We start from the raw sequence: 20,429 nt of genomic DNA, 5'->3' as shown, positions 1-20,429 counted from the left end.
TTAGCACAGATTGCAGCAACCAGGGCAGCCAAGCTACTTCTATTGAAATGACTGGGAATGCTAACAAACAGCTATCATAGATATTGGTTGGGTGACTCTTGTGGCACAGAAATGCACTTTGTCTTTAAGGTTTATCTATATTGTCTACCGAAACATTGATCCAGGCATGAGAGATTCATTGTCACTCTCTACTGAGCTGTGTATCTTTCCCTTCGGTGAACATGGCAAGTGAGACAGAGGTCATGACTGCAACAAACCTCTTGATATTGTGATGTTGCCTCTGTTACACCTGGACCTTCACATACTGCTAAAAATAATGTTGACATTGTCCCAGGGGTTTAAAAACAGACTGGTCCATTGTTATGTGCTAGTCCGAACAAGATGCTTCCGCTATGTACTGGTACGACTATATAGGTTGCTCACTAATTAATATAATATAATATAATATAATATAATATAATATAATATAATATAATATAATATAATATAATAAATATGTAATAGACTTTTGCTTTGTCCACCTTATTGGATGCAGTGCATTCTGGGACTGTTCTGTATACTGTTTGGAACAGCTTTCTCTTTGGGAGTGTGTTTTTATGTAGGTACCTCACTAGATATTAAAGTAGAGCCTTTTGTTGTACTTGTCCTGTAAATGATTATATTAATGAATGGAGCTTTAGACAAAAGCAAGCAAATTTATATTTTAATAGCTTATGTTTTAAAGCTTCTCTCTTTATTCTTGGCTAATTAATAAGCAAAGACTTCTGCTTTTCATGGTTGAAGTTTCTAAATTGCCCCTAACTACTCAGCAGAGAGTGTTTGCTGAGGATATTGACTAACTTAACCTCCTGCTGCGTGCTAATGAACCACAAACCAGCACAATAGGAGTAAAGCGATACTGCCAAGTATATGATTTTGAGAAACAAGGCTTTTTGATATTTGAGTAATGAAGGTAAATCCTACATGCAACATTAGAGCGAGTCTTGTGATGTCTTAAGAGGTTTTGTGTGTTTTTATCAAATGGTGTTGCTATGCACTAAGATTTTCATGAACGAAAACAGCATTCATTGCTAATGCAGCACGGCTTTCCCATGTACCCCTAGTGCACAAGACCAACTTATTGTTCCATGACAACCGCAACAACACCTCAACACAAACAAGATATTTGATATGCCATTGAGAGAGGATATTTACATCGAGCACAATAGCGCACAATAAATAGTCTGTCCTGAAGATGAGGTATGATTGTCAAAGCAATAACATGGAGAAGCCAGGAATGTGTGATTTGCTTCACAGCGTGCCATGAATATACATCATTCTCCAATAAATTATCCTCTAACATACCAGTATTACTAGCAGCAAATTGCTCTCAACTTGATATTATGGCATGAAATGAGTAAATCACTAGGACTTCACGTTGGTGAAAAGTGTTTTTGTGTTGAACAGACTTTAGAGGAAGCAAATACATTCGTTTTTTATACATTTGTCTCGTATGGAAGCTTGTTTCTGCCATGAAATAAAAATTAAAAAAGGTAATTGCGACTTTTTATCTCACAATTCTGACTTTTTTTGCTCGCAGTTGCGAGATATAAACTCAGAATTCCGAGATATAAAGTCAGAATTGCGAGTTATAAAGTCAGAATTGCGAGATATAAAGTCAGAGTTGCGAGATAGAAAGTCAGAATTGCGAGTTATAAAGTCAGAATTGCGTGACAAAGTCAAAATTGTGAGTTATAAAGTCAGAATTGTGAGATATAAAGTCAAAATTGTGAGATATAAATCAGAATTGTGTGATATAAAGTCAGAATTGCGAGATATAAACTTGCAATTGCATGTTATAATGTACAACTGTGAGGAAAAAAAACCTGACGTTTTCTCAGAATTGCGAGTTTATATCACACAATTCTGACTTTATAAGGTGCAATTGTGAGTTTATATCTTGCAATTCTGACTTATATCACGCAATTCTTTTTTTCTCAGAATTGCAAGATATAAACTCGCAATTGCATGTTATAAAGTCAGAATTGCGAGATATAAACACAATTTTGAGAAAAAAATGTCAGAATTGTGTTTATATCACACAATTCTGACTTTTTTACTCGCAATTCTGACTTTATATCTTGCAAAAAAAAAAAAGTCAGAATTGTGAGATAAAAAGTCACGATTACCTTTTATGTTTTTTTATTTAGTGGTGGAAACAAGCTTCTATAGTCTGTATATGGAGACAGAAGCAGTTACTTTGCTCATACTTAACCTCTTATTATGGATGTGGTTGTAAATAGAATCAAGTTGATTGCATATTGTTTCAGAGCGCCTGTAACTCAACTAAGTGTTCTTTTAAAGTACTTAAGCCCAGAGAAGACGTTCTCTAATACCTTTTTAGGACATTATGTTTATAACAACATTTTGTCCCTGTTCTCCATGTGTCAGCTGCCTTGTCAGGCGCTCTTTGTGATGGGGTAAATATATTAGGCTTGGTTAACTATAGTTCACTCACGATGCCTTGCCACTTTTATATCACTATAACAGTACCCTTGGTCAGCCATCATGTGACATGCTTACAACTCCTGGCAACCATGTTTGTGTTTATAGACAGCTCTACGCACCTTTAAAAGGGACACCATCTAAGGTTTCCTATGAAATCTCAAACCTTTATCTTAGATATTTTTATGGCTAAAGCTTTGTGTTAGTTATGGAAGTACTTGCTGTATCCCATGAAACATTAAGGGTTGCAATTTGGAGATGTTGTGTATTATAGAGGTGGTAGTATTGTAATGCATGTTAAGTGGGCTAAAATGAATGTATACGTTTTGGTTAAACATTTTGATATTTGTTTAAACAGCTCTCGCTATAGCTCCGGCTATAGTCCTTATTTCCTCTTCCTCTGTGTAAATAGATTAATTATCTCTTAGTTCAGACTCAGGAGGTGAAGCTGTAATAGGGGTTAAGTGTCCTCACCGCTAGCAGCCATCCAGTAATGAAGTCAAATAGCTGCAGACACACAGAACCAGACATCACAAGGTTTGAATTGCTTTGCTAATGAGGGACCTGAATGGGGCGACTTTGACAAGGAAATGGGCTTCATTGTTGCCCTGCTGTTGTGGGCAGGTTGGTCTGTGTTTAGTCTGTGGGGAAATAAAAAGAAGGAATGTTTTGGATAGAAAAATGTTGCACTTTTGTTGTGCTAGACTTGTTGCATGAATAAATTCCATTGGTTTTATTTGATAAACTTTTGAAATGCAGATTTTGTTGAATAAACTAAACATTTACTATAATTATACCTAATCCTAAAGAAGCTCTGTTAGCCTCCACTAATTTGACTAGCCCATTTTCATGCTTTCTTGCATTTCGAAATGTGTCAGAACATAATTCATAATTCAATGCAAGATTTTCAGTGTTTCCACAATGGACATGATAGCGATATTAGCATTGCAGTTCTTTCTTTTAGGTCAAATTTTTGTCATGCAAAGCAACATTTTGAAGAACATCCTGTTTAAAATCATCACAAAATCAAAATGGACAATTCCTATTTTCTATGGAATATTGTATTATTTATTATAAATGATTTATCTGTGCATATTGTTATTTTCTTTTAATTAATATGCCCTTATAATCTTTAATAAAAATAACTTGCAGTGACATTTCTTCTCTGATGACATGTTTACTGGCACGAGGCGGGACAACCTGTCACTCACAAGAGATCGACCAATAGCACACCACAATTTCAGATGGACAAAATTAAGTCTGCCCTACATTTTTTCTTGTTTGAGAAGCCATTTAATTTGAATATACATCACAATAGGGAAGAAAAAAAAAAAGATTGCTACTTCCATTTCATGCTGACTTTAATGGCACAGACATTTAACTCTATCGCCCCCCTTTTGTTGCTTGTTAGATTCTACAACATGACCCATAGCTCTTGGGTAAAAGCAGAGATAGACTGTTCAATATCAACTTCTTTTATGTTAGTTTGTACGTTGTAGATCTCAGGACATTGACAAGACCGACAAGGTTTTGACATCCACATTGCTGTAATGTTGACGATGTGAAGAAGAAAAATGTTGAAAATGTTGAAAAATGTTGAAAAGTCTGTCTGAATCCCAAGTGAAACTTGAACTGCTGTTTCTTTTTAGTGAACTCAAGGTAATTTTAGTGGTGTTTCACTTGGGAATTATTATATATGTTTTTGGACTGATCTTTTAACAAATTGTTTTGATAGATTTGCTGTCTTACACTCTTAATGCTTAATGCTGTCTTAATGTGTTGGCTCAAAAAAAAAAAAAAAAAAAAAAAGAACGCAACAGTTTGCATCAATATTTTATTTGAGTTATGACAACTTTAAGTGAATTTACGTTTAACCAGCAAGCTACATTGAGTTAGACGAACTTAATAATTTGTAGCATAAACATACATTTTTAAGTTGATTACTCAAAAAAATTAAGTTGCTCCAACTACCAGAGTAGCGCTGGAACCAATTAATCTTATCTATTTCAGTTCAAATCAACAGCTATCATAGCATATGCTAGCATAACTTATTTAACATGTATATTTAATGAACAAGTAAGATATGTTATTCATCACTGGCATTAGCACAGTCATTACTTATAGAGTCAATAGTGTTTACCTTCATGTATCTCTTCAGCACAATGGTAACCACAAAAACTTCAGCATTACAGAAACTCTTCTAAATGTCAAACATAACAGCATTAAACACTAACAGGTCTTTCCCTTCACTAAAAACAAATAAATGAACACTTAATTTCAACATTTATTCTCCTTATCCAGTCCTACACAAAGCATGGGAACTAGAAATCTACTGACTAATTTCCAAAGTTATCAAGACAATTTCATTAAGTTACTACAACCTAATTAAAAAAAAGCCAATTAACGCAGAAATTTGAGTTTAAATTACAGACAATATTAAGTTGATGTAATGATCGACATTATTATGTCAACAGAACTCCACAAAATAATGTTTGCAACTTAAAAGGTTTAATTAAAATATTAAATTATATTTTTTAACTTGCAACCATGCATTTATTTAAGTTGTGGTAACATGTCTGAATTACTTAGGGTGTATTCACACCAGGAAAGTCCACTAGTTCACTTGCTTTGGTCTGGACCAAATACAATGTTGATTTTTTTGTTAAGTGTGGTTCACTTTCACACTGCCCTTTTTGCAAGTGAACCAAAATTTGTAAACAAAACCACACATGTGTTAAGCTCATCCATTCATTGGACAGAAATTCTCAAGCAGAGAACCGTACCAGAGTTCGTTTGGAACCGGACCAAGACCACCTCTTCATCTGGGTCTCGGTACAGTTGTTTGGTCCGCATCCGAGTGCGATTGAGGTATTCACACCTGCCCAAAAGTTCTGCACCAAAGGGGGAAACGAACTTGAGTTTGATTCAATCGAACCAAACAAGACAGGTGTGAATACACCCTTAGACTTGCAAATTTTAACAAAGAATAATAAGACTTTTATCAGTCTTGTTTTTTAAATAATTGTTTGAGCAAATGATTAAGTGATTCACGTAAAGAGACACTGAATTGTTGCCACCTACTGGCATATTGATGCAAACTGCACAAACAGTCACTGAATAAATTAGTGAATTTTTTTTTTTTTTTTTTTTTTGATTCAAGTTAGTGGGTTGAATCAATATCTCCACTACTAGTAATTTAGATAGTATATGATCATGACATAAAGGGGATGCTAACAGAAGCTTAAAGGCTTTTTGTATTTTTCTATGTGAATATAAATAATATACATAGTTACAAATTACTTTTGAGATGTTGAAGAAGAAAAAAACTCTGTGCTCTACGTAACCCTCCTCCGCTGTGGATCAGAGTTTTATATTACCGTTCAGACTTGGCCTGGGATCAAAACTGCAGCATCTTGTGATTAATTTCATGCCTCTGAGCTCTTATGCCATGCTGGAGAGCTGAGCAATGTGTGGGAGAGACGAGGGGCTGCTGGTCACTGACGCACCATGTGTTTGTACGGTAGTGCATTGTGGATGGTGACCACTAGCGTGCAACATCCCATGAGTGCGTGCACCATTGGTGTGAAGGCCTGGACATTGGTATTCTGTTGGGACAGAACTGTAACTAATGGGTTTCTAGACTCAGTGGGACATAAAACTGAACTGAGGAGTAGGAAAATGTCATCATAGCTGTTTTAGTGCAGTACTCTCGGTTTAAAGGTGAAGTGTGCACATTTTTATTGTGCGCAACAATAGATAGATCTAGATGTATAAACATCTAGATTTAATTTCATGCTGCCAGTGGCACAGAAATTACATTCACCTTTTAATGAGCAGCTTCTTTTGTTGAGTGTTGTAGTGTTACAAAAGACCAGATGCTGAAAAGAGATGCTGTCTGAGCGATTTGCTCTGTCTGTTTTGAAAACGATGCCTTTTTAACAATCTCCGGCGATGATGAGATGGGTTTTCCTCATTGTGTATACCGTGTCATCTGTCCACCACATGAACTGCTCCGCTGCCCTGCGTAGCCCATCAAGACACAGTAATTTAGTGCTGTCTGTCATACAGTGGCTATTTCACCCCTTCTCTCTCTTCAGCTGTCATCTGTTATATCCCCCCACCTCCTGCTTCACCTCCATGATCCGTACTACACTCACTGGGATTTTCAGATGTACTCTTACACAATCCAGTGGACAGGTTAACTGACATGCCCTTTAATATGGCCTCTCAGTACCAGGGGAACGAGGTTTTTCTCTGTCCGTCTGTAAAAGCAGATGATGAGCTAAGCTGTAACTCACTGTCGTCAGTGGCGTGACCGCTGGTCATGGTGAAATAGAGATGTTTTGATTAGTAGGTCTTATGGCATGTGTTCTTTACACTTTAGATAATATATTGATTTAATTCACTGTTCTCATGTGATGCTACTGTAATATACACTGATATAAATTTTGTGTAGAAACTATTTTCACAAGCAATTACAAAAAAACAGCATATTTTCATCACTTGTTATTGTAACATGTTTTCTTTTGTCAAATCAACTTAGATAATTTATGTAGTTCAGATAACATATTTTGAGTTTCTGTTGATTAATCGCCTTCATTGTTTTAACTCAAATTTTTAATTTCAATGAACTCAAAATTTTAAGGCAACCAGGTAACTTACTTTTAAGTTAAAACAACAATTCTTTTTTACAGTGTAAAACAGTGAATTGTTTTGAAATTTTGAAGTTGAAAAGGGTATAGTATTTTCTTGCTCTTTTACACATTTTTTATATATATTTTTTTTATTTGTAACAATGCATTTTTATATTTTCTAGATTTTTTTTAAACCTTGCCACAGCAAGTTGAAGTACTTAAATTATTAAAACTTAAATAAAATAAAGCAAAATAAATAAATATAAATATAGTGTTATCCATATTTATTATATATAGCACATGTGTTTTCTGCTGTTTGAAGTTGTGAAGGAAAAATAGATGCTTTCTTACTATTCATGTACACACATTTAAGTTTTTTGTAATGTAAAATTTGCAAATAACCAGCACTACATTTATGAATATAACTGCAGCGCATTAGCTAAAAGATATGACCTGTCAGAGTGTTGGCTGAAGTGACTTGAAAGCGCAAAAATCTGTCTGTTTCAAAAAATAAAAGGCTTTCAATGACTTGAAAGGCTGTTGAGTTTTGTCTGAAAAGTTTGTATGATTGTGCATCGTCACAGTTGTAGGCAGTTTTATTTTTTAAGGTCGATAACACAAGCATTGAACATAAAAGAGTTTTGGGACAGCTGTGAGATTGGAATATGTTCTTTTTTTTTTCCTGAAAATCTCATTGCAAACTGCCTGCAGCATTGACACAGATGCACTTACCAGTTGGTTTTCACCCCACGACAGCTGCCTTCCATCTTACAAGTCCCAGTATGACCCCGTTTCTTGTATTCCAGCACTATGGTCCATTAGAAGAACAGAAAGTTTTGCACAGCTTGAGTCTGGACAAATTATCAAATGAATTTTCCATTACCTGGCAATGGCACAGAGTGTACACAATGGAGCCCATACTCAGGGCTGCGTTGTCCATGCCAGTTACCTTAGTTTTAGAAAGGTCAGGACAATATAGTCGCATGGTGAGTTCTGAGTTTGGGGGATAAAGAGATAACGCTGCGGGACTCTCTCGCTCTTTTCCTTTACACCTTTGACTCTCTCTGTGGCTTTACGGGCAGAGAAAGGTAAGCTACGGTGATCAGGCCCCATTACAGTAGAGCTATAGAGCTGTTCAGCCATGGGTTCCCTCTAGAGTGATCACTGAAGAGTCTCGAAATTGGGAGTGTTGTCCTGCATCCTACAAGAGGTAATTTCAATTATGTATTATTTTTTCTTCCCTGAAATTACAATACCACAATAAGAAATGCAACTGGCATGTAAAAACCCATCTGTGTGGCCATCATGTTCTAGCTAGAGTGGGGGAAATAACCAACCAATGCAATCGTAGAGAGGGATTTTTCCGCTGATGCAAGGGAACCAGGAAGCAAAGGAACCAGTGTGGACAGTGTGAAATTGCATTTAACCCCTTAGCATTCCTGTAACATTTACCTAAAACACCTTAAAAAGGCATACCCAAAGTAAAATGCATACTGTTCTTGAACCATTTGAAGTATATGCTTTGGTCTCTTTTGAAAGGTATGTGTACCATGGGCAGTACAGTGGAACGCTAACAGGTTAATGTTAGCATAGTCTAATAAAGGAGAAAAAAAAAAAAAGTGTATCTTTAAGTGCCTATTTAAAGATACACTTTGGCCCTCTAGCACTTAAAGGGATAGTTCACCCAAAAATTTTATTTCTGTCATTAATTACTCACCCTCATGTTGTTCCAAACCCGTAAGACCTTCGTACATCTTCGTTAGTACCTAGTTATTACTCAGCTATTGTAATAACTATAATAAGTACATAGTATGTAGGCCTACATGGGGAACAGGACTGTAAAATAAATTGCTATTTTAAAATAATATTTTGCTTCAAATGAAAGTTGGTAATGTTGTATATTCAATTTTTATTCTCTCTTCTATTTTGTTTTTTTAAATATCTACGGAGAAAATTAATTGGAAAAATGCTTCCGAAACCAAAGTAAAATAAAAATAAATAAATAAATAAATAAAAAATGATCACCATTATGGTGGTCAGTGTTTCCTTTAGTTGTGCAGTTTGACTAATTTGTTGCAAAGGAAATCATAAACAAAGATGATAAAATAATAAAGTTTTAATAATTGTAAAGAAAAATAGTTGATTAATCTTTTAACTGACCAAAAGTAGTTATTTGATATTGATAGATTTTCACCGATATTATTTTGTTGGCACAAATCAGACATTCTGAATTTTGATTTTTAAATACATTGTAGGATTTATCATTACTATTATTATTATTTTAGATACACACAGACATACAGAATCAGCATATGAATCTCAACAATGGTGTCATGCTTCATGCCGCAATGCATCCTGGGAGACACCATAGTGTAAAACTCATGACTCCCAGCATGCATTGTGGCATGAAGCATGTCACCATTGTTGAGATTCATATGCTGATTCTGTATGTCTGTGTATTAAAAAAAAAAAAAACTCTTACAGTGTACTTAAAAATAAAAATTCAGAATGTCTGATCTGTGCTTACAAAATGTTGTTAGTGAAAATCTATTAATATCAAATAACTTTTACTTTAAATAACAATACTTTTATTTATTTTTATGATGATTAAAACTTTATCATCTGATCGTCTCTGTTCATGGTTTCCTCTGCAACAATTTATGTGTTTATGTTGTGTGTGAAAAAAAAAAAAAAAATCGTCACATAAGTAACATTTTTTTTTTTTAAATGTGCATAATTTTTTTTACTAATTTTTTTAACAACAAAAACTTACTGACCATTTAAATACAAGCTTCTGGGTCATGTGTTCAGAGGTGGCATTTCAAATAGATGTGGCGCTATTAATATCTCTGGCCTATTTGGATAATAAAACAATCTCTGAGAAGAGTCAGAGTATTTGATAACAGAAGAGGGATGATAGACATAATAAAAAAAGAAATGATAGAGGAAGAAAAGCAGGTTTCAAAGAGTGTAAATAAAAACTGTGTCTGACTCACTGAAATTCCCCAAATACACTGTTCTCCAGGATTCGGAAAATAGTCTTGCTTTTAATGATGCCTTGAGAGTTGTGTAAGTGTGTGTGTGTGTGTGTTTGTGACTTGAAGGCGGTGAAGTGCACCTTTCAGGCTGGTCAAACGGCAACAGCCTCCTCCATTTGTTCAGCGTGAGTGTGTTTGATCCTGTTCTCCCAGACTTCTATTCTGATGGTTCTTTTGATTCGGCTCTTTCAGCGCTCCTTTGAGATGCAGCAAAGATTTGAGAGTATCTGTGTCTGATCTCAACCTGGGCCAAGCCAACTGATGTACTCATTGGTTTGAAAAACGAAGCGGCTAAACCTGAGGCTTTACCTTAAAGTGCATCTGGACTCCAAATAGATATGAATATAGCTTGATATTGAACAGAATCTGAGTCTTTTGTTGCCTCTTGTTCTATCTCTGTACTTCTCTTTTCTTTTCTCTCTTGAATTCCCATCTGGTTCTTTTGCCTTTCTTGGATTCTTGTACTTTCATCCTCCCTCAGTGCTTTCTCTCAAATACAGACTCTTTTCTTAAACTTGTCTATTTGTCAGTACACGATGCCCAGTGGTGTGGGCGCCAATCATTGTACGTTTGCCTCATAGGCATCCATTGTAACTGTCGACATGCTTTTGATTTGTTTTTACAAATTGAAAAGTTGATTTGGCGGTATGGTGCGTGATTGTAGAGATATTACATATTTGACAGCTATTTTACAAAGTCTTTGAATGTGCATTTATTATGTCAGAATTATTGCTATGACTACACTACCGTTTAAAAGTTTGTAAGATTTTTAAAGGTTTTTGAAGGAAGTCTCTTATGATCACAACGGCTGTGTGATTTTTTTTTTTTTTTTTTTTTTTTTTTTTTTTATTAAAAATACAGGAAAAACAGTAATATTGTGAAGTAATATTGCAATTTTAAAATAACCATTTTCTATGTTAATATATATTTTAAAATGTAATTTATACCTGTGATGCAAAGCTGAATTTTCAGCATCATTACTCCAGTCTTCAGTGTCACTTGTTAGTGATTTTTGAGTTGGCCAGGAGTAAAGAGATGATTGGTATTATTCCATCCATCCATCCATCCATCCATCCATCCATCCATCCATCCAGTATTATTAGCATTGTAGGTATTAGTGTGCAGTTTATCAGCAGATTTCCAACACCATTCCCAATGATGGATTTAATCCTATAGGGTAAGATATAAAACATTAAAATACATACAAACAAATATTTTGAATTCTGACTTCAACTTTAAAATATTCAAATTAGACATTATTATTATTATTATTATTATTTTTTTAAATAAATTTGCATTTTATATAAAATGTTATAATTGTCTCAGTGGTTGGTAAGTGTCAGAGCCATTTGTGAAAAGGTTATTTCATAAAATATGAAATGGCTTTTGTTTTATTATTATTTTTAAGTAAAGCTAAAATTAAAATGACCCATAAAATGCCAAGGAAAAAGAAACAATTAGCAATTAGAAGACAATTAGCAGCAATTTTGTTTATTTAATTATTTTGGATGTTTAGTAAATGCTGTGGAAAGTCAAAACCATCACTTTAATCTGTAGTGCATTCCCCTAAAGTCAGATCTTAATTTAGCAGGCTTTTGTTGGACAGATGCTCATCACAAAAGACCACAATAACCTCTGGAGTATCTCTTTCTTCCTTCGGGCCAAAGGTGTTCAGCGGTTTCGTTGCTAGAGCTCTGCAAAAAGCAGAACAAACATTAAAACCACTCGGTTGAAGGTCATGTGTGGGACTGTCGACTCTATCGAGAAGAGAGAGTAATCCTCTTTAATGATCAGCTGCGAAAGGATGGCTGGAAGAAACCACATTGATATGGTGAACGTCTCAACTCGTGAGCGCTACTGAGACATTGTGTGGGCTGGTAATCTATACACTGAATGACAGAGAGGGATTATACTGATTTACAGAAGTCATAGTGATGGTCTCTTTCAGTTACAAATGCTAGAGGGGGAAATCAGTCACAAATGGACAAAAAGGTTGTGAGCCATTCAGAGTTGAATTCCTTTTAAATTCCAAATCAGTTCTCAGTTTTGAATTTGATTCAGGTAGCAAGCAGGTGAACTGAAGTAGCAAACAATTGCAGAATTGCAATTTGAATGTATTGAATTACAAACCCGATTCCAAAAAAGTTGGGACACTGTACAAATTGTGAATAAAAAAGGAATGCAATGATGTGGAAGTTTCAAATTTCAATATTTTATTCAGAATACAACATTGATGACATATCAAATGTTTAAACTGAGAAAATGTATCATTTTAAGGGAAAAATAAGTTGATTTTAAATTTCATGGCATCAACACATCTCAAAAAAGTTGGGACAAGGCCATGTTTACCACTGTGTGGCATCCCCTCTTCTTTTTATAACAGTCTGCAAACATCTGGGGACTGAGTTGCTCAAGTTTAGGAATAGGAATGTTGTCTCATTCTTGTCTAATACAGGCTTCTAGTTGCTTAACTGTTTTAGGTCTTCTTTGTTGCATCTTCCTCTTTATGATGCGCCAAATGTTTTCTATGGGTGAAAGATCTGGACTGCAGGCTGGCCATTTCAGTACCCGGATCCTTCTTCTACGCAGCCATGATGTTGTAATTGATGCAGTATGTGGTCTGGCATTGTCATGTTGGAAAATGCAAGGTCTTCCCTGAAAGAGACGACATCTGGATGGGAGCATATGTTGTTCTAGAACTTGGATATACCTTTCAGCATTGATGGTGCCTTTCCAGATGTGTAAGTTGCCCATGCCACACGCATTCATGCAACCCCATACCATCAGAGATGCAGGCTTCTGAACTGAGCGCTGATAACAACTTGGGTTGTCCTTGTCCTCTTTAGTTCGGCTGACATGGCGTCTCCATTTTTCCAAAAAGAACTTCAAATTTTGATTTGTCTGACCACAGAACAGTTTTCCACTTTGCCACAGTCCATTTTAAACGAGCCTTGGCCCAGAGAAAACGCCTGCGCTTCTGGAGCATGTTTAGATATGGCTTCTTTTTTGACCTATAGAGTTTTAGCTGGCAACGGCGAATGGCACGGTGGATTGTGTTCACCGACAATGTATTCCTGAGCCCATGTTGTGATTTCCATTACAGTAGCATTCCTGTATGTGATGCAGTGCCGTCTAAGGGCCTGAATATCACGGGCATCCAGTATGGTTTTCCGGCCTTGACCCTTACGCACAGAGATTGTTCCAGATTCTCTGAATCTTTGGATGATATTATGCACTGTAGATGATGATAACTTCAAACTCTTTGCAATTTTTCTCTGAGAAACTCCTTTCTGATATTGCTCCACTATTTTTCGCCGCAGCATTGGGGGAATTGGTGATCCTCTGCCCATCTTGACTTGTGAGAGACACTGCCACTCTGAGAGGCTCTTTTTATACCCAATCATGTTGCCAATTGACCTAATAAGTTGCAAACTGGTCCTCCAGCTGTTCCTTATATGTACATTTAACTTTTCCGGCCTCTTATTGCTACCTGTCCCAACTTTTTTGGAATGTGTAGTTCTCATGAAATCCAAAATGAGCCAATATTTGGCATGACATTTCAAAATGTCTCACTTTCAACATTTGATATGTTATCTATATTCTATTGTGAATAAAATATAAGTTTATGAGATTTGTAAATTATTGCATTCCTTTTTTATTCACAATTTGTACAGTGTCCCAACTTTTTTGGAATCGGGTTTGTATTTTATTTTTAAAAAAAGAAAAGTAAAGACAAACTTTGAATAATTGCTTGACAACATATTGTTTTAAAATTCTAAAAAAAAAAAAAAAAGTTTCAAAAGCACGATGGATGGATGGATGGATGGATGATACAATGGATAGATGGAAACAATGGATGGATGGAAACAATCGATGATGGATGGATGGATGGATGGAAACAATGGATGGATGGATGGAAACAATGGATGGATGGATGGATGGATGGATGGATGGATGGATGGATGGATGGATGGAAACAATAGATGGATGGATGGATGGATATAATGGATGGATGGATGGATAGATGGAAGGATGGAAACAGTGGATGATGGATGGATGGGAACAATGGATGGACAGATATATATATATATATATATATATAAAATGGATGGATGGATGGATCAAAACAATGGATGGATGGAAACAATGAATGGATGGATGGATGGATGGATGGATGATGGAAAGATGGATGGATGGAAACAATGGATGGATGGATGGATGGATGGATGGATGGATGGATGGATGGATGGAAACAATGGATGGCTGGATGGAAACAATGGATGGATGATGGAAAGATGGATGGATGGATGGAAACAATGGATGGATGGATGGATGGATGGATGGATGGAAACAATGGATGGATGGATGGAAACAATGGATGGATGGATGGATGGATGGATGGATGGATGGATACAATGGATGGGTTGATGGACTGATGGAGGGATGGGTGGATAGATTTTTTTTTCCATACTATGCAAGTCAATGGGGTCTATGAACTGTTTGGTTATCTATATTCTTCAAAGCATCTTCTTTTATGTTCAGTAGAAGAAATTCATACTGTTTTGGAACAACTTGAGGGTGAGTAAATGATGACAGAATTTTCATTTTCTATCCCTTTAATATTGATTATTTTCACAATTTCACACCATACACAGTTAACAGTAGTTCAGCTTTGAAGGTAGGGCTCCAACAAGTAAAGGCTGATCTCCTCACTCACTACTGCTGTTCAACAGCTTCAACTGACCGTAAGGAGTTCAAATAGCCAAGTGTAACATTTCAGTGTAGCCGTAGATCTCTCCGCCTGTGGCTTAATGAAGCACAGCGAGGAAACTCGGCCTGATTCATACGCAAGCACAGACGCACAGCTTCCAGCCACACACGTACACACACCCGCAAACAAACTGACCTTTTGAGCCTGAAACTGAAGCACTTGATATAAGAGCGGGCCATCAAATATCACACAGCCAACATCTGTACTGGCTGAATGTGCAGCTGGTCCTCGGGCTGGTGAACCGAAGCCCGACGCTGATGTAGTTTTAGAGGACATCGCTCTTGTTAGTGTGAGCATATCCCTTGTGAAGATGCTATCTTTAAATTGCTATTGTCTTCTGGATCGGGACCTCTGCCGGTGAGAATGGATGAGGGAGGTTTTCACCCACATGGTTAGTCATCTATACGGAGACAGGGGGAACCTCCGCAGAACTACGCCAGCCTTTGTTTATCTGCTGACAGGTTTAGGCTGAGCAACAAAAGGAGGTCTGTTAGCTCTCTTCATTCCAACAATACACGTGAAAGAACACTGATAGAGATCTTAATGGTCTTTTGGCATCACAGGCTTTTCTGTACAAAGAGTTGCCTGTTAATCTTGTTGTATTTACATTTGTTATGTCATTATTCACGTATTCAAGGTTAGCATCACTGTAACTATTGCTCATACGTAAAGAACAAACCTCTAACCCAAAGTATGACATTTTGGTACATAACTCATGCAAGCCATATCTGGAGACCAGAATATCATAGGCCGATTTTCCAATCATAGTGATAAGATGGCAACTACACTGTAAAAAATAATTGTTGGATTAACTTAAAAAAGTAAGTCACCTGGTTGCCTTAAAATTTGAGTTAATACAATGAAGGTGATTGGTTTAATCAACAGAAACTCAAAATATTATGTTATCTCAACCACATTAATTATTGAAGCTGCTTTGACAAAAGAAAAAATGTTGTGATAACAAATCATGAAATTAATTTTTTTACAGAATATGCCGATAAGTCAGTTATTGATTGGAATCGTCTTCAATATGGCTTGAACTTGGTAAGTTTGATCACAGTTTGATTACGTTTTAGGTTTTGCATCACTTTCATGTCAAGATTTGGAAAACATGGAAAACTCATAAAATCCTTATTTATGTATTTTAGTTTTTATCTGATTTATCATAGTTTTATTAATATTTTGAAATATCTTATATATATATATATTTATTGAGTTTTCATGTTAGTTTACTTTTTAGTAATTTCGTCATGTGATTTTGTCATTTTATTTAATAAATGTGTATTTTATTTATTAATTTTAATGCTTAAACTATTTTTATTTTAGTGTTTTTTATTTTATTTCAGCTTTATTTAAATCAACAGAATTGTTTTTAATAGTTTTAGTTAATGATGATAACCTTGGTTATTAAAATGAAATAAAATAAAATAAAATAAAATAAAATAAAATAAAATAAAATAAAAAAATAAAATATGGATGGATGGATGGATGGATGAATGGATGGATATATGGATGGATGGATGGATGGATGGATGAATACAATGGCTGGATGGATGGAAACAATGAATTGATGGATGGAAACAATGGATGATGGATGGATGGATGGATGGATGGATGGATGGATGGATGGATAGATGGATGGAAACAATGAATTGATGGATGGAAACAATGGATGATGGATGGATGGATAGATGGATGGATGGATACAATTGATGGATGGATGGAAACAATAGATGGAAATAATGGATGTATGGATGGATGGATGGATAGATGGATGGATGGATACAATTGATGGATGGATGGAAACAATAGATGGAAATAATGGATGGATGGATGGAAACAATAGATGGAAATAATGGATGTATGGATACGATGGATGGATGGATGGATGGAAACAATGGATGTATGGATACAATGGATGGACTGATGATACAATGGATGGATGGATGGATACAATTGATGGATGGATGGATGGAAACAACAGATGGAAACATTGGATGGATGGATGGATGGATGGATGGATGGATGATGGATGGATGGAAACAATAGATGGAAACAATGGATGGATGGATACAGTGGATGGATGGATATATGGATGGATGGAATTTGAATGGATTTTATTTTATTTTATTTTATTTTATTTTATTTCATTTCATTTATTTGACCTAACTAGATGACACTGCACTGTCATGAAAGGAAACCTTGAATGCACCTAGACGGACAAGGATATGTTTTTCATTTTCACCCTTGATCAAAATAAGGGTTATCTTTTCCGAGATGCTAATATTTCTTTTGTCACTGTCATACGGGTAGAATAATGTCATGAGAAAAGCTCTCAGCCTCTTTAGTTCAGAAAACAGGCTTTTTCTCAGTCAATTTCATTTTCGCTCCTCTGCTTATCTGTTTAATAAAACACAGCACCGTTTCTTTGTTTTGGTGACGAGGCTCGCTTGGTGGCTTTTGTACGACTGCATATTTTCACCCGGTTCTTGACATGAGGAGGTTTTGATGAGCCATTGACATTGATTTCTGGCAATAATGCATCTCCAACTGCCAATGCCAAGAAAGGAATCATAAACGGATGCACCGGTTCTTTTCCGTTGAAATTCAGATCCACTCAAAGCACTGACTGTTAGCAGTATTGCAAGCTTCATTGATTTGACTGGATATTATTGACCGATCAGAGTTCTCTAATGAACTTCTTTAAGCTGCTTAAATATTGAAGAGGGCCGAACCCCCAGAGTGATGTGCCCTCCGGGGCTTTAGCAGGGCTAAAAAACGACGGCCATTCCCAGAGATTTATTTACACACTGGGTGGCTGCCAGGCTCTGCAGTAAATTCTTTTATAGGTGGGCGTTCAACTAAAGCCTCTGGTAATTCAGCCTCAGTCAATCACATCAATGGGAAGCATGTTCAAATGTGATTTAGTACACTAATTAGAGATGCTAATTGTTTTTGTCCCTCAGGCTTTGCTGATGGGTGTCTGTGAAGTTCTCAGAGGATACTACATTGGCTCCAGGAGAAAGAGATCTTCTTCAAATGTTGGCTAGAGATTGTATGGGGGATGCTTTGGATGGTATACCTTTATGCAGAAGTATCAGAACCAGATTTGTAAGCCACTGTTTAAGGCAATTAAGTTTTATTTTGATAATTAACTATATTTAAGCAATTATAGTAGAATTGGTAACACTTTAGTTTAGGGTTCAATTCTCACTATTAACTAGTTGCTTATTAGCATGCATATTACTAGAATATTGTCTGTTTATTAGTACTTATAAAGTACCTATTAATAAGCAGTAATTAGGAGTTTATTGAGGCAAACGTCATAGTTAATAGTTAGTTAATTAACTTAATAGTGAGAATTGGACCCTAAAGTGTGACCAAAAATGGTTTGTCTTAAACAGTGTGGCGGAAATGAACTATGATGGTGAAAGTAAAGATATGCCATTCTTTTGAACTTTTCAAAGAATCCTGAGGGGAAAAAAAGTATCACTTTCCACATAAATATTAAGCAGCATAACTGTTTTCAACATTGATAATAATAAGAATTGTTGGTAACACTTCAGTATAGGGAACATGTATTCACTATTAACTACAACTTTTGCCTCAATAAATTCCTAATTTACTGCTTATTAATAGTTAGTAAGGTAGTTGTTAATTTTAGGTATTGGGTAGGACTGAGGATGTAGAATAAGGTCATGCAGAATAAGACATTAATATCTGCTTTATAAATACTAATAAACAACCAATATCCTAGTAATATGCATGCTAATAAGCAACTATAGTTCATAGTGAGAATTGGACCCTAAAATAAATTGTTACCGAATTTTTATTTGATCACGAACTCAGCATTTTAAAATGATTTCTGAGTAGTGGCTGTCTAAAAATTTAACTTTTCCATCACAGGAATAAATTACAATTTACAGTATATTCAATTAGAAATATGTTATTTTAAATTGGAAATTGGAAAAATATTTCACAGTTTTTACTGTATTTTATGCAATAAATGCAGCCTCGCTGAACACTTTTGAACGGTAGTGTGTATAAAAATGGGTGCCTGACTTCCCTGGCTGTATGGCTGACCTATTGGCCTTGATCACAGCAAACAATAGTGAATGAAATGGAACCAGCACTCGGAGTTCATGTTGGAATTGAACTCTTTATCGTTTAATAATACTGAGAAAGGCCAGTAAGGGTCCATTTCATGGTTTGGTGCCTTGAATGAGAGTGACATTGAACCCAAGTGATGACAAAGTCCTATTAATCTGTAGCATGTGTGAGGAATCTCACAGCATGTCCTAGCATTTCCAAAGTCTTTTTTTTTTTTTTTTTCTGTCAACACTGACAATTAGATTAAAATATTATGATTGTACTGAATTTTGGTTCTCAAGTCAATTTATCTGGCATGCAATATGTTTAGACATTCTTTCAGTTATTTTAGAGAGCTGTTAAAGATTTATTAAAAGACAAACTTGTCAATTTATTCCTAATGAGCTCATCATGTGTGCTTTCTTGTTCCGTTCTTGATTGATTATCTTGGCTAGATATTTGCATATTCATTTCTTGCACAAGATGTTCCCAGAATTCCCATTAGGAATGGAGAAACTGGATTCTTTAAGAGAAACATCAGAGGAAAACCAAGGCTTTTGCTGAAAGGCTTTGTGCCACAAATCCCACAGATGAGCAGCAAACAAAGCTAAACACATATGATGGACTTACAAAAGATCTAACATGCTAAAAATATGACTAAATGATAATCTTCTCCAGACCATTCAACTTATATGTCTTGGCTATCTTCCAGTAAAGGTCATTCCTGAAATAGCTTGTGTTCAGCCTTGAATAAATTATTCAATTTCATTTTTCTTAATACATAAAGATTTCAGCTCTGCGAATGATTGATGAGGGCTAAATTAATAATTCAGAAATTTGGGAGTCATGCGGAGAATCATGCCAACTGGACTTGGAGTTAAGAGAGACAAAAGAGGGACAGACAAAATGAAAAAAGAATAAAAGGACATCTTATATATGAATTTTAAGTTTTACTGGCAAAAACATTTTTTTTTAGTGGATACAAACTTTGTATGGCTGACCTATTGGCATTTATCACAGCAAACAATAGTGAGTGAATGAAATATATATATATTATTTTTAATATATATATTTATGTATTTTATTTTAGTGCTTTTTTGACCACTCTCATCTTTAGGAGTTAAAAGTATCATAGACCAGCATAAAGCTAAGCTTCGGTAGAATCCACTGAGAGCTCAGGAACTTAATTGTAATTAATACATTAAGTCTAGAAAGGAAATCTATGGCACACTCTATATAATTACCTAGTTAATGCCTAACAAGTCTCCATGGCTCGTTAATTTCCTTTGCTCATACAACAATTATCCTCGATGACATAACATATAGGCCTATGCCATTTGTTTCTGTCACTGCTCAAAATTCAAGCAAATGGAGAGTAACTCAACTGTAGCTGAGACTCTGCACAGCCCAAAT

The 20,429-nt window shown here is 35.5% G+C and overlaps 1 protein-coding gene and 1 long non-coding RNA gene across 8 annotated transcripts in view; both read left to right on the top strand.

Annotated features, from left to right (window-relative positions):
- Window positions 1-20,429, top strand: part of erbb4a (erb-b2 receptor tyrosine kinase 4a) — a 581,429-nt gene that overhangs the window by 35,278 nt on the left and 525,722 nt on the right. The window lies entirely within an intron of this gene.
- LOC127510923 (uncharacterized) lies at window positions 15,144-19,577 on the top strand. The gene is made up of 3 exons (XR_007929787.1): window positions 15,144-15,412; window positions 15,916-15,971; window positions 17,894-19,577. It is a non-coding gene; the product is annotated as an uncharacterized LOC127510923 (long non-coding RNA).

Source organism: Ctenopharyngodon idella, chromosome 1 (assembly GCF_019924925.1).
Source record: "Ctenopharyngodon idella isolate HZGC_01 chromosome 1, HZGC01, whole genome shotgun sequence".
Taxonomy (NCBI): domain Eukaryota; kingdom Metazoa; phylum Chordata; class Actinopteri; order Cypriniformes; family Xenocyprididae; genus Ctenopharyngodon; species Ctenopharyngodon idella.
The sequence above is the reverse complement of the archived record's forward strand: the minus strand, read 5'-3'. Positions and strand labels throughout refer to the sequence as shown.